The sequence below is a fragment of the Phyllobates terribilis genome, unplaced genomic scaffold (assembly GCF_046119375.1).
Source record: "Phyllobates terribilis strain yellow unplaced genomic scaffold, ASM4611937v1 Scaffold_8__6_contigs__length_399053987, whole genome shotgun sequence".
Taxonomy (NCBI): Eukaryota; Metazoa; Chordata; class Amphibia; order Anura; family Dendrobatidae; genus Phyllobates; species Phyllobates terribilis.
In genome coordinates this window covers 95,014,899-95,028,797 of record NW_027362768.1, presented here as the reverse complement: position 1 = coordinate 95,028,797, position 13,899 = coordinate 95,014,899, and the positions used below count along the sequence as shown (strand labels likewise).

Sequence of the window (13,899 nt, the reverse complement as noted above, 5' to 3'; positions counted from 1 at the left end):
TCCCAGAAGATGATTTTTGGGTAAGTACCGCTCCGGCTCCAGAGGAGGAGGCGTCAACCTCCAGGAAGAACTGCTTGTTGCCATCTGGGCGATGCAGCACCGGGGCGGAAGAGAAGGCCTGTTTTAAGGAAAGAAAGGCCTCCTCTGCTTCGGGCGGCCACTCTCTGGGATTAGTGCCCTTACGGGTGAGCGCGGAAATTGGGGCAGTCCGGGAAGAGAAGTGCGGTATGAAGAGGCGGTAGTAGTTGGCGAAGCCCAGGAACCACTGAATGGCCTTCAACCCCTCCGGTCGGGGCCATTTCTCAATGGCAGACAGTTTCTCTGGATCCATTCATAGGCCGGTCTGAGAAATAATGTAGCCCAAAAACGGAAGTGAGGTCTGCTCAAAGAGGCACTTCTCATATTTAGCGAAGAGGTGATTCTGCCTGAGCCTGAGCAGGACCTGACGAACATCCCTCCGGTGAGTCTGGAGATCCGGAGAGAAGACCAAGATGTCGTCCAGGTACACCACTACGCAGGAGTAGAGAAGGTCCCGGAAGATGTCATTGACCAACTCTTGAAAGACGGCAGGAGCGTTACAGAGACCAAAGGGCATTACCAGATATTCATAGTGGCCGTCCCGGGTGTTGAATGCAGTCTTCCATTCATCCCCTTGACGGATACGGACCAGGTTGTACGCCCCACGGAGGTCCAGTTTGGTGAAGATTCTAGCCACCCTCAGACGATCAAATAATTCTGGAATGAGCGGAAGGGGGTACTTATTCTTCACCGTGATCTGGTTAAGGCCTCTATAGTCTATACAGGGACGGAGAGAACCGTTCTTCTTTTTTACGAAAAAGAAGCCTGCTCCCGCCGGGGAGGTAGATTTCCGGATGAATCCCCTGGCCAAATTCTCCTCAATATATTCGGACATCGACCGGGTCTCAGCAGCGGACAATGGGTAAATACGCCCACGGGGAGGCGTAGTACCGGGTAACAGGTCGATAGGACAGTCGTATGGTCTATGAGGGGGAATTGTCTCTGCCTCCTTTTTATTAAAGACATCAGCAAATGACCAATAGGGAATCGGAAGTCCAGGTAGATTAGTTGGGGTAGGAGAAGGACGGGCGGGATGAACAGGAACCAAACAAGTCTTATGACAGTCCTGTCCCCAGCGAAGGACTTCTCCGGTCTGCCAGTCAAGCACGGGTGCATGTCTCTGGAGCCAAGGTAGACCTAGTAAGAGGGCGTGAGAGAGTCCAGGCAGAACATGAAAAGAGATGCTCTCAGAATGCAGCATTCCCACCTGCAGAGTTATGGATTCGGTGATGAGTTGGATGGGACGTGGTAAGAGGCCCCCATCCACGGCAGCAACAGACAAGGGTACAGCCAGAGGTTTGGTGGGGATGCGGTATTTCTCTACCAGGGACTGTGAAATAAGATTCCCGGCTGCTCCAGAGTCAAGTTGGGCTAGTTCGAAATAACGGTTCTCCCCGCAGACGATTGAGACTGACAGCAGCAGGGATGGAGAGGATTTATTCTTGTCTAGGTCGACCTCTCTGAGCGAACCTAGACACAGGCGTTTCCCGACCTCTCCGGGCAGGTACGGATCCGGTGCTCCTTACTGCCACAGTAGAAGCAGCTCCCCTCGGCACGGCGTAAGTCCTGACGGGTTTTGACCATCTTGGTCTGGTCGACCTGCATAGGCTCAGGAAGGTGTGCCTGGGGAGAAACGGAGGGAGTGACGGGTTTCTGGAAGGAAGGAGCTAGACGTGGAAACCTCCTCTCACGGGTGACCTCTTTGGCACGCTCCTGGAACCGTAGGTCAATCCGGGTGGCAAGAGTTATTAAATCATCGAGAGTGGTAGGAATGTCCCGACCGGCGAGTTCATCTTTAATACGGCCGGACAGACCCTCCCAGAAGACAGATACCAGAGTGTCGTTATCCCAGGCCAGCTCCGAGGCAAGGGTACGGAACCGTATGGCATATTGGCCCACGGTGAGACTTCCCTGACGGAGGCGTAGCAGAGACGATGCGGATGAGGTCTTCGGTCCAGGTTCGTCGAAGACTTTCCGGAAAGCCGTGAGAAAGGCAGGCAAGTCGGACACCAGGGGGTCTCCTCTCTCCCATAGAGGATTCAGCCAAGCCAGTGCCTCCCCCGTGAGGTGGGACATGATGAAGGCTACTTTGGCCCGGTCGGAATTAAACTGGTGGGACAGGAGTTCAAAGTGCAGGGTGCACTGGTTTATGAAGCCCCGAGCCTGAGCGGAGTTGCCTCCAAAGCGAGGAGGTGCAGAAAGCCGGGGTCCGGAGCAGGATACCATGGTATTGGTGGGCAGCGGCGCTGCCGGGTTGCGAGTCATGACTCTAGCGGTGGTTGCTGGTGGAGCAGTCAGAGTGTCCAGGCGTGAGTTGACATTCCGCAGGTGACCCAGGATGGACTCCTGTTGGGACCTCTGACGGGACAGTTCATGACATAAGTCCGAGAGCGAGGGAGCTTGGGTACCACCGGGTTCCATGGCCTGAGCAAACTGTAACGGGTCTGGGAGGCGGAACCTCTGAGCTACTATACAAGGGGGCGGTCCTTGTAAGGAAGCGGGTGGTGACCAGGGAAGACGGGCAGGTAGTCACAGCAGGTGACTGGGACAGTCTCTGGGTAAACGGGCAGGTGGTCACGGCAAGTGACCGGGACAGTCTCTGGGTAATTGGGCAGGAGGTCACAGCAAGTGACCGGGGCAGTCTCTGGGTGAATGAGCAGGAGGTCACGGCAAGTGACCGGGGCAGTCTCTGGATAAAGGGTAGGTACGACCTGTGATGGCTGAGCCTCCAGGTAGGCTAGCAGGCAGATGGTAGATGTGTGCTCCCAGGTGAGCAAGCGAGAGTCTCTGGATAAACGGGTGGTCACAGCATGTGACGGCGGAGCCTCCAGGTAGGCCAACAGACAGGCAGCAGATGAGCGCTCCCAGGTGAGTGGGCAGGAGTCTCTGGAATGGCAGGTGGTCACAACACGTGACGGCGGAGCCTCCAGGTAGGCCAACAGATAGGCAGCAGATGAGCGCACCCAGGTGAGCGGGCAGGAGTCTCTGGAATGGCAGGTGGTCACAGCACGTGACGGCGGAGCCTCCAGGTAGGCTAGCAGGCAGGTAGCAGATGTGCGCTCCCAGGTGAGCGGGCAGGAGTCTCTGGAATGGCAGGTGGTCACAGCACGTGACGGCGGAGCCTCCAGGTAGGCTAGCAGGCAGGTAGCAGATGTGCACTCCCAGGTGAGCGGGCAAGCTGGTCCATAGACAGACTGACAGGAGTAGGAAGGCAGACCGTCGGACCTCAGGCTAGCAAGCAGGTAGGAGGAATGTCAGGCAGGAAACAGACAGCAAACTGGCAGGTTTCTGGCAGGTAACTGGCAGGTAACTGGCAACGGGACCTGAGGGCTGAAGCAGAGTAGTGAACAGTGCAACAACATTGCTCGGGCACCTCCATTTTGGAGGAGGTGCCTTATATATGGTGAAGTCGCGCGGCCCCTTTAAGAGGGAGGGAGCGCGCGCGCGCCCTAAGCACAGTGGCCGGTAAGGAGCGCGCGCTGCCAGCAAAGCGGGAGGAGGACACCGGGCTCGGAGCAGAGGGGTGAGGGGAACAGCGTCCCTGCCTAGCAAAAGCAGGGACGCCGGCGCTACAGTTATAAGTCCTCTCCTGCCTTTCTCTTGATTGATAGAGACTTTGCTCGACGCTCTCCTGTACTTTACGGGACTGCTGCTGCCGTTCTGTATCCCAGTCTGTCTCTGGCGAGGTGTCCTTGGGTATCAGGACTCCCATATCCAGGTCAACAGGCAGCTTACCAGGTCTTGCTCGCATTAGGTAAGCCGGGGTACAGTTGGTGGAACCTACCGGGATGTGGTTATACAGGTCCACCAGATCGGGCAGTTTCTCAGGCCACAGACTGCGTTCTTCCAGGGGCAATGTTTTTAGCAGATCTATCACCACCTGGTTCATCTTCTCGCAGAGTCCATTGGTTTGGGGGTGACAGGGCGTTGTTCTTATCTTCTTGCAGCCATACAGGTTGCAGAACTCCTGGAAGACCTCCGCTTCGAAGGCTGGTCCTTGGTCCGTCAGCGCTTGGTCCGGGTACCCGTGTGGGCGGCAGAAGTGCAGCGTGAAGGCTCTAGCTGCTGTTTGTGCTGTTAAGTCTTTGACGGGGACCACCACTAGGAATCGGGAGTAGTGATCCACGATGGTTAGGGCGTAGACATACCCGCTTCTGCTTGGAGCCAGTTTAACATGGTCCAGAGCGACCAGTTCCAGCGGCTGCCTGGTGATGATGGGCTGCAGGGGAGTCCTCTGGCTGGCACGGTCCCTTCTTCTTAGATTGCACGAGCCACAGTCTCTACACCATCTCTCAATGGCTCCTCTCATGCCTATCCAGTAGAACCGTTCACGCAGCAGGAACTCCAGCTTCTTCCATCCGAAGTGCCCCGCCCCATTGTGGTAGGCCTCCAGCACCATAGCTGCGTCTCGTCTCGGTACCACCACCTGCCAGATCAACTCATGTGTCCGGGAATTGACCATTCTGCGGCACAACTTCTCCTTGTAGAGGAACAGTCTGCTCTTCTCCGTCCACAGTTGCTTGGTCTCTTCCGGAGCATCTGGGTCTAGGCGGGCGTCAGCCTGGGTCAGCAATTCCTTCACCAGACAGACTGCGGGGTCACTGTCTTGCGTCTCCGCCCAGTTGTAGTGGGGTAAGGGGTTGAACGTAGCGGATCGCTGGCCCCTTACACGGTGGGAATACTGGGTAATCCCATGACGGTGAAATGCAGGGAGTTCGATCTCTTCTAATTTTTCTGGATCCTCACCTTCGTCCGGTAGGTTTGGCATCCTGGACAGGGCGTTCACGTTGGTATTGTAGCGTCCCGCCCGGTATTTGATCGTGAACTCAAAATTGGACAGGCGGGCCATCCATCTCTGCTCCAGGGCACCCAGTCTTGCAGTGTCCAGGTGTGTCAACGGGTTGTTGTCCGTGTACACGGTGAACCTGGAAGAGGCAAGGTAATGCTTAAAACGTTCGGTTACTGCCCACACCACTGCCAGGAACTCTAGCTTGAACGAGCTGTAGTTCTCCGGGTTTCTTTCCGTGGGTCGCAGTTTTCGGTTGGCGTAAGCAATTACCCGTTCTCTCCCCTCCTGGATCTGGGACAGTACGGCTCCTAGCCCGATGTTGCTTGCGTCCGTGTAGAGGATAAAGGGCTGGCTGTAATCAGGGTACGCCAGGATTTCATCCCCCGTGAGGGCCATCTTCAGCTGGCGGAACGACTCCTCTTCCAGCTTTTCCCATTTGAAGTGTGGCTTCTGGTTTTTGGCCTTCCTGGACTGGCCTATCAGGAGGTCCTGCATAGGAGCTGCCTTCTTGGTAAAACCGAGAATGAATCTTCGGTAGCAGCCTACCAACCCGAGGAACTGCCGCACTTCCTTTATACTGGATGGTCTTGGCCAGTCCTTAATCACGGTAATCTTGTCAGGGTCGGGGGCTACTCCGTCAGCACTCACCACGTGTCCCAGGTACTGTACCTTTGGCTTCAGTAGGTGACACTTTGAGGGTTTTACTTTTAGGCCATAGTTTGCCAGGGCTTCAAACACTTCTGCCAGGTGTTCCAGATGGTCTTCATAGGTTTTGGAATAGACGATGACATCGTCCAGGTATAATAGGACCGTCTCGAAGTTCCGGTGTCCCAGACAGCATTCTATCAACCGTTGGAAGGTTCCTGGTGCGTTGCAGAGCCCGAACGGCATACAGTTAAATTCGCTGAGTCCCATCGGGGTGGTGAATGCGGTCTTCTCCTGGTCCGCCTCTGCTACAGGAACCTGCCAGTACCCGCTAGTGAGATCCAAAGTAGAGAAAAAGTTAGCAGATTTTAATGCAGCTAAGGACTCTTCTATCCTTGGTAACGGGTACGCATCTTTGTGTGTGATACGGTTGACCTTCCTGTAGTCTACACACATTCTCATGATGTTGTCTTTCTTTTTCACTAAGACTAGTGGAGCTGCCCAGGGGCTACAGCTGTCCCTAATTACCCCAGCCTCCTTCATGTCTTTTAGCATCCCCTTGGCGTGTTGATAGTGTGAAGGGGGTACGGGTCGGTATCTCTCCTTTATGGGGGGATGGTCTCCCGTTGGGATGTGATGTTCTACCCCCTTTACTCGCCCAAAGTCTAGCGGGTGTTTTCTAAACACTCTCTCCTACTCTTGAACCACCTGGTAGACTCCCTGTTTTTGGTGTGAGGGAGTGGAGTCAGTACCCAAATGCAATTGCTGACACCAGTCCTCCATTGGTTTCTTAGAACCGATACCTTCCTCTGGTTGAGATGGAGGCAAGGGTTCCACGGCCTGTACAGAATTCTGGTCTATGGTGAACAATTTGGCTAGTGTGGCATACCGGGACAGGTATGCTTCTCTCTCCCCGATATTGATGATGCGGACGGGCACCCTCCCATGGCGTACATCGACCACCCCCCGTGCTGTCAAAATGGTGGGCCTACTGTCTGAGTAGATGGGTTCTACCATTGCTTGGTAGTCTCTACCTCTTAGACCAATAGCTGCCCGGCACCAAATCATCATCTCACTTTTTGGGGGCATGGCAATAGGGAACGGGTCACACATTCTCGCGCTACCTATCTCACCACCAGATATTTCCACTTGTTGCCGCTTCATCAGTGCCCGGATCTCTTTCTGGAGCACACGCTGCTGGCTGGAACTGGCGTTCTTGGCAACCTGTTGCAAAATAAGAATCACCTCTGCAAGACAGTTTTCAATTACGTTAGTACCTAGGGTAATTTTTGGGTGACTCTCGCGACGGTCAATGTCCACAATAAGTCTTTGTGTCGGCAGTTCAACTTTACCGACCTTGATGGTCATTTCCTTAAATACTATCTGTGGCACGGGCTGACCATTGCTGGCGATAATGCGCAGGTCGTCATCTGGGTAGCGGGTTATGTCCGAGTCATTCCAGTACTGCTTGTAGAGCACGTACGGGATGGTGGTGACCTGTGACCCGGTGTCTAGTAGGGCACTCATAGGAATGCCATCCAGTACCACAGGCAAGACCGGACGTCCCCCTACGTAGTTGTCATGCCAGTTTGATGGGCCTGATGATCTTATGCCTGGGGGTTGGCCCTGTACCCCAGGTTGTGCCCGTTTAAATAACAGTACCTTACCATATGTCCGGGTTGATTGCAGCGGCGGCAGATGGGTCGTCCGTCCTCGTTGTACCAGTCGCTGGGTCTTCCTCTGGCCGGTGGGGTCCTCCTCAGTCGGCGCCACGGGACATCCTCCGGTCCGGATGCCATCTGGATCTTTCCTGGAGAAGAGACCTGTAAAGACTGCACAGTTCTGGTTAGCGCGGCAACGCTCTTAGTCAGCTCTTGGACCTGGTGGTGCAGGTCTGTTGCCGGGTCATTGCTCATCAGCTCCCACAGGCCCTGCAGACAAGGGCGCCGTCTCTTGGTGGTAAGTGATAGCAGGGCGCCTGTGGGTCACAGCGCCACCTGGTGCTGGTTCTCGGAGCACCCGGATGGCTCTGTCCTTGAACTGTGCAAAGTCCAGGTCAGGGTCCTGTAAGGCCATTGCCCGCAACTGGGTTCGGTGGGCATTGCACAGTAGACCCTCAATAAATTGTTCGGTCAACAGCTTGTCTTCATTTCCCATGCTGTCAGGGTCTGCCTGCTTCATGGCTCTCAGGGCCTCTTGTAGGTTTAGAGCATAGTCTCTTATACTTTCATGTGCCCGTTGTTTGCACCCATAAAATCTTAGTTTTATCTCGGCTGAGGTGCGGGTGTCAAACGTGTCTTTCAGCCGGGCTAGTATCTCTCTGACAGTCCTCTTCTTCCCAGGTGACCAGGACTTTACCTCCCTTTGGGCTGCCCCGATTAACTGGGCCACCAGGATGCTCACTTTTTGCTCTTCTGTGAGGGGGTATACCTGTAAGAGGCTATCAAGTCTTTCCCTAAAGTCACTCAGGGTATGTGACTCTCCTGAGTACTGGGGTAGCCAGGTTGCCCCCGGGATATAGGGCATGGTGAATGGCATGACTGCTGCAGCGGTTGCGCTGGCGGTGGCTGTGGCAGTGGAGCTCCCCTCGGTGTCCGACATCCTCCTTCCCCCATAGTGGACCGTGGCCTACCTTGCGATGCTCTTCTTCCGTAGGCCGCGGCTCCGCAGTCAATCATCGGGGTCGAGGACCTGGCATCGCGCTCCGATGACGTCAGCGTCGCTCTTACTCCCTTCCAGGACCTTACGCAGCGTTGGAGAGTGGGGCAGAGCGTGGGGCGGAGCTTCGGATCTCGCGCGCTTTCGGCGTCCACGCCCCTCTTCTTCCCGTGCGACGTCCCGAAGATGGCTTCCGAAGACGGGAAGCAGCTGCGGATGGCGGGAAGAAAGCAGAAGACGGCGGGAAATGGTCCAAGATGGCGTCTGATGGCGGGAATCGGCTCCGGATGGCGGGAAACTTCACCACAGGTAAGTTCAAAAGTCTTTTTCAGGCACGCAGTACCCGGTGGTTGCGGGCACGAAATCCTGCCGACTACGCCAAAGTTGACGCGCACCCTGGGCCTGTGCTGTGCAGGGGGATACCCGGAGCCGGATCGCTGGGATGCTGGGGGTTGTAGTTCTCCGTGGCGGTGACCCGGTCCGTGCCCAGGGCGGTCAAACCAGTGGCGGTCTTAAGTAATAACAATGTCCGACTACGCCACCCGTGGATTGCGGTCAGTGGGGACCGCCGCTGCGCTGCCGACCGCTGAGGCTGATGTTTTTTGCGCAGCCGAGTATGGGATAACTCCCCACGGGAGAAGTATTGCCTCAGGGCAGCTAATGTGGATGATGGGAGTGATGGTGTCAGCGTCCCAGTAGTAATGGTGCTGGTGCGGCAAGGAATCACAGAGACGTGTGGTGCAGTTCAGGGTCTTTACTGATGGTATAAAGCAGACCCTCCCGGGAGTACTGGTTAGCAGTAAGGGCCTGGTCAGTCTGTGAGCAAGCAGGATCTCCCCTGGCCAGGTGGAGTTGTAGGCCTCCCCGACTATCTGCACTCTTTCCTGGCTACCTTGCTCTATGCGGGTAGAAGTAGCCCACGTCCCTGAGTATACCGTGTGGTGCTCACCCGTATGGCCGGTGACTTGGGGCCTTCCGTCTGCCTTCGCTTCACGATGGCGGTGCTGGTCCCTTGCTTGTGACCGTGCCTTCGGGTTTCTAAGGCCAGAGGACATGGAATCCCCTGCCGGTTGGATTCTGCTGCTGGACCTGGATGTCCCCACAGCCTCGGACTCCGTATCCGGGTTAGTGTCTTCAGCCAAGGCGAGCTTTCTAGCTTCCAGCCTCTGGCACTCGCTCCTGCTCCTACAGAGCTCCTGTTGTAACTTTCCCTGGGTCTGGAACTGTCCTCTGACTGCTCTGCTTGTTCTGCAGGCTCTGTCTGACCTAATCCCGCCCCAGACCCAGTTTATAAGGGCAGATTCCTCCCCTCCCAGGTCTGGGTGGGCCGTGTTGCATGCTTAGGGCTCCTGACCAGAGAAACCTCCCACTTGCTCTCAGATATAATATCTTTATTATTGTGGTAACCAGACCCCTGGGGTGCCACATTTGAACATTAGAATCGCCCAGTGTGCCCTCTTTTTTGCTTGGTTTGATTTCTCTGTGATATATCTCCCTGGTACTAAGAAAGTAAATGGCTGATAACTTACCACATAGTTTTGTTCCAGAGTTGAGGGACAAATATCCAGTCAAAATTTTTAGACAGCGCATTGTGGAAGCTTAGATTGGTGCAAAGGAGGGCTTGCAACCAGGAAAGTTTTTTGTGCCGTCCCCACTTTGCACTGATCTTCATAACAAAGTGCATGTGTGACGCCCAGCTGCGCTTGGTATCACAAATCCTAGAAGGGTGTATTGAAGGATTCCTCCGCAAGAGGCCCCCATAACCATTCACACATCTCCACCTTCCACCTCAGACCACCAGAGGGAGCCTGTTAGGGATATATAAGGGAAGGTGGAGCCAGGCAGTAGTTAGTTGTAGTTGCAGTCAGAGTCTAGTTCAGTCTGGTTTAGCAGTGAGTCCAGTGCAGTCTGAGATGAGTTACCTCAGAGGACAAAAGCCTGTTCCAACTCCTGCAATTGCTATCCTGTTCGTGACGCCAGGAAGAGGATGACTCGCCCAGGGGAAATGGAAATTACTCGGTTACCCGGGCCTTTATCCTCTTCCTGGCGTCACGAACAGGATAGCAATTGCAGGAGCTGGAACAGGCTTTTGTCCTCTGAGGTAACTCTTCTCAGACTGCACTGGACTCACTGCTAAACCAGACTGAACTAGACTCTGACTGCAACTACAACTAACTGCTGCCTGGCTCTACCTTCCCTTATATATCCCTAACGGGCTCCCTCTGGTGGTCTGAGGCGGAAGGTGGAGATGTGTGAATGGTTATGGGGGCCTCTTGTGTAGGAATCCTTCAATACACCCTTCTAGGATTTGTGATAGCAAGCGCAGTTGGGCGTCACACATGACTCTGTGTTGAGCATACATCCTGGCTCATCTCGCACCTGAAAAGCTGTTTCCTGGTCCTTTTGGTGGCAGAGTGATTTAAAGGATGTTGATGAGTGTGTCCATAAGTGCAGAGTTTGCGTCAGGTTTAAAGCCACCCGCCAGGCCCCGGCAGGGTTTCTTTTACCTAAAGAGGTTCTGTCTCAACCTTGGACTCATTTGTCCATGGATTTCATTATGCATGTGCCTAATTCTGGTGGTAATACTGTAGTATTGCTAGTGGTGGACCATTTCAGCAAGATGGTTCACTGAGTTACACTACTAAAATTGCCTATGGCTAAAAGTTTAGCCACATTGTTTATCTTTCACGTTGATAAGTTATCATTATTTCCGATAGAGGGGTTCAGAATATGGCTAGCTTTTGGTGTAGCTTTTGCTCCAGAAAAGGAATTAAGCTTTTGTTCTCCTCAGGTTATCATGCTGAGACTAATAGTCAGATGGAGAGAATGAACCAGGAATTTGAACAATATTAAGATGTTTTCTTTCATCTAATCAAGAGGACTCAGTGGATTTTCTTCCTCTGGCGGAATTTGCTCTCAATAACCGACCCTCTACTGCTATCGGTACCTCACCTTTTTTTGTGGGGGTTTTCATCCAGTTTTTGGAATTTTTTCTAGTTTATAGTCTGCGGTCCCAGAGGAGGAAAGATATTCTTCTTGTATGATTAAGGACTGAAGAGAAGGTGAAAAAGGTTTTCTGATAACTTGCGATCGGACCAAGAGAACTGTGAACTGTATCCGTAGAAGGGCCTCTTTAAGGTGGGAGATTTTGCTTGGCTATCCTCAAAAAATCTTCATCTTAAAGTACCATCAAGGAAACTTGCTCCTAAATTTGTATAATGTAATTAAAATCATTAACCGTGTGACGGTCAAACTCCAACTCCCGGTTGCGTGGAGGAATAATAATTCCTTCCATTCGTCGCTTCTAAAAATGTTTGAGTGGATGCCAGCTGCTCAGGACATCATTGAGTTTAACTTGGAGGAGAAAAAGGAGTATGAGGTGGAAGGCGTTTTGTGTTCCAGACATGTCAGACGTTAACTGCAGTACCCCGTCAAATGGAAGGGTTTCGGTCTGTAGGTAATTTGCACTCTGCCCTCTGTTATTTTATGAGATTCATGAAGCACTTGATGGCCTTTCAGGCAGCATAGGTCTGAGTTGCCATTGTCTAGTCTGTGGTTAGGGCTATCTCAGCTCATGCAGGAACCACTATGGACTGCGGGGTCAGGATCTCTAGTCTGTATAGCTACTGGCAGGGTCAGTGGCAGTTTTTAGAGTGTTACCTATTCTCCTCAAGTGAGTTGCTACACTATCATAATACATGCCTTTACATTCATACGTCTACATATGCATGCTTGCTTTTACATACATACTTCTACACATTGACTTTTCTAGGCAGATTTGTACGCACACAGGCATACGGCAGGTACTTTAGTTTAGTTATGAGGTACCTGGCCTCTTACTGGCACCACAGATAATGTGTGAGGAAAGGTACCAAGATTCCCCAAAATTTTGGCAAAATGCTGTTTTTTTGCTGCGATTTTGAGAAAAACTGAGCAAGTAGACACAACCTTACTGACCTGGAGTGCTGATTGGAAAAGGGCCTTTCCATATTGACCAGCTTTCCTTCAATGTTTCAGTCCTTCTTTGCTGTAAAGATTCCTATACAAGCTGCTTGGAGCAGCTGGGTCCCTGGGCAGCAAAGAGAGCATGCAGATTGCAGTATTATGTAATTCTCCCCCAAATAGGAGGTGGTGTTCATGAAAGTAACAGACAGGATCTGCTGTGCTGACACAATAACAAGAAGCAAAATGTCATCCTGATATTGCTGCACTGCTCGGGGGTAGGGAGGGAGTGCCAGAACCTTGTAATCTGGATGGGTAATTTTATTGTTGAGACACCAGTGGATTCATCTTTTCCTGGTAGGCCAATCAGAGTCTGCTTATTAACATTTTATTACAAGATTCGATCAGTGTCCATTTTAATGTACTATAGTGCTTATCACCCTAGACAAAACTAGTATGATTTTATAGTTAAAGGTATCTCGGAATTTATTTATAATGACAGTTTCTTTAGTTAGTTATTTTTGTATACTCCAGTAAAACCCCTTTAAAGGATAAATTAACCCCCTGATATAAGTTATTAAGAAAATACGATTTCTTTAGTAGGGTAACATTGTCCCAAGTATAATTACCCCATTTCCCCCTAATGTCTGTATTCTGCTGCATGCTTATTTTTTCGGTTTAACTAATTATTTAAAATATGGAATTTCCAAACATTTATTTAAGCTTTCTTACCTTAGCGATTCCAGGAATTTTAAGGCTGGATGACTTAGAGCTTGTGTCATTGGTGAAATCTGTAGCACTGTATTCACTCCCCAGGGGATCTTTTAGAATAATTTTTGGCACACTATATTGCCAAGTGACTATAAAGACTGTGTCATTTCCCACTGTGCTGTCGATAAGAATGGAGCCATTTAAGCAGCTTTCCGGACTAAGTGATGATCCTATGCTCTCCAACTAATAAAGATAAAGTCAATCAATATGAATGTACATGGAATGAAAAAATTGAGTGTTTTTTAAAGAAAATTGAGAGTGGACACAAAAAGCAGAAAAGCTCTATTCTTAAGTGTAAAAGTCATTTCAATTTTTCTCTGAAATCATCAGTACAAGTATTTGCCAACTTTGAGTGGGACCAGCATGATTTTGACGCACGAAGTATAATCAGAATTTTTTTCTCATACTCATGTCCCTGTTTATTTGATTGAATTTTTAGATAGTTGTAGGACCAAAATTCCTAGAATGCCCTACCTAATATTAATAGGATGTGTGGTCACTATCAGTTCCACAACAGAAGAAGAAAGTGGTTAGCTGTGATGCCTAGACTATTGGGAGCCTCAAATTGTGTTGCACTCTTAGGCCATGTGCACACGTTGAGAATTTGGTGAGGTTTTTACCTCATTATTTGCAAATTGTCTCTTCAGAGAGGAAGAGGACTTGAACTCTAGCGCCACCTGTTGGAAGTAGCAATTATACAAGTCAATATCAACCCTTTAACGAGCCTTGTAATATGATTTAGGATAAAACCCAAATCAGAATCTCAATTTGCAGACACTGTATTTTGGGATATTGCCCCTCATCAGTGCAAAGTATGAGATCTGATCTGGCTAGGTAACGATGGAGATCTTTATTTCTCCATTGTCTGTGTCCGCGTTAATCGGACTGCACTTTGATGACTTCCGAGTGCAGTTTGATAGTTTACATGCACCCTTAGACTTAAATGGTCTGATTTGCGGAGCCACTTGCAGTATGCTGCGATTTTCTTTGTCATGCCAAAATGACAGATAGCACTC

General features: G+C 51.4%; 1 pseudogene; it reads right to left on the bottom strand.

The window, feature by feature from the left end:
* The window catches only part of LOC141157692 (calcium-activated chloride channel regulator 1-like), a 310,073-nt pseudogene that overhangs the window by 73,440 nt on the left and 222,734 nt on the right, over positions 1–13,899 (bottom strand).